Genomic DNA, 1,565 nt, shown 5'->3' on the forward strand with positions numbered 1-1,565 from the left:
ATGGATCCCATGCTGTATTCCCGCAGATCCCTTGCTGTGTTCCTGGGATCCCTCCCTGCATTCCCATAGATCCCACACTGTATTCCCATGGATCCCATGCTGTATTCCCGCAGATCCCTCCCTGTATTCCCACAGATCCCTCCCTGCATTCCCACAGATCCCACACTGTATTCCCACAGATCCCTCCCTGCATTCCCACAGATCCCACACTGCATTCCCATGGATCCCGTGCTGTATTCCCGCAGATCACTCTCTCTGTCGGCCTCTGGCGCCGCTCCCTGCCCACGGAGCGGCCCTAACACCCGGATTTTCCCGGTAATCTGGGCCCTATCGCTGCTAAAGCCGCAATTATCCCGGGATTAGCGCTGGTGCTTAGAGACCCACCTGGGTCCGTGCCGGCAGGGCAGGGCCGTGCCAGAGCTCCCACGGCTCCGGCTCCGGCCAGGACACAGTGGCCGGTGGCTGCTGTCACCTCGGGTGACCCCAGGGCTGCTTTGTCCCTCTCCTTTGGAGGCTGGGCAGAGGCTGCGGGGTTTTTGGGGGGTGTTGCTTGCGGGGTGAGCCCCCCCCGGCAGCGCCGTGTCCTTGTCCCCGCTGTGTCACGTCCTGGCTCTGGAACTCAACCTGAGCTTGGCATCCAAGGCCAGGGTGGACGGGGCTTGGAGCGCCCTGGGATAGGGGAAAGTGTCCCTTCCCATGGAATGGGATGAGCTTTAGGGTCTCTTCCATCCCGAACATTCTGGGATTCCATCTCGGTGTCATTGTAGGTGTTTTTTCTTGTTTTTTAGGGATGGGGGATGACCTGGAGCACCCCGAGCTGGCATTTATGGCACAAAGGGCTCTGGCAAAGCCTGGCTCGGGGCTGGAAGGCCCCATCCCTCCTTGCAGAAATGTGGGAGGTGTGCTGGCACTGGAGGGAAGGGATATCCCAGTTTGCCGGGGTTACTGGTGCAGCTGGGAGGCTCTGGGGCCTTGGGAGGAAGGAACCTGTGGGGTTGGACGGGGCACAAACAGGATGGCAGGTCAGGACTGTGCCAGGAGCCCCGGGCTGTGGGGCAGGGGTGTGGTGGTGGGGCTGGGAATGACTGACAGGGCTGGGAATGACTGACAGGGCCGGGAATGACTGACAGGGCTGGGAATGACAGCCCAACGCTCTGTGGTTCCAGACGGGGGTGACTGCGCTGTGGCAGCAGGACAAAGCCCAGTTTTATGGAGCAAAATCGCCCCATGCAGTTGGGAGCAATGCCCGTGATGAGGATGAGGATGATGGTGGTGCCTGTCCCCAACTCGGCGACTTTTCAATATTAATCAGCACTTAATTAAAGCACGCTAACGGTTTTTAATTGCCCTGAGCCCCGGGACAGGCCCCGGTAACTGGGAGTGTGGTGCCCGCTCTGGATTACGGCAGTGCCTGGCGCTGGTGGGAAGCCCAGCTCGAACAAAGCGCCTCTGAAAAGCACAATCCAGGGTTTTTCCAAGGGTTTTTTCCATCCCCCTGGACGCGGGAAGAGAGAGTTTCCCCAAAACACCGGTGGGATTCAGCTGGGAAAGGCAGGGCCGGGCTG

Source organism: Corvus brachyrhynchos, unplaced genomic scaffold (genome assembly GCF_000691975.1).
Source record: "Corvus brachyrhynchos isolate BGI_N302 unplaced genomic scaffold, ASM69197v1 scaffold72, whole genome shotgun sequence".
Classification (NCBI taxonomy): domain Eukaryota; kingdom Metazoa; phylum Chordata; class Aves; order Passeriformes; family Corvidae; genus Corvus; species Corvus brachyrhynchos.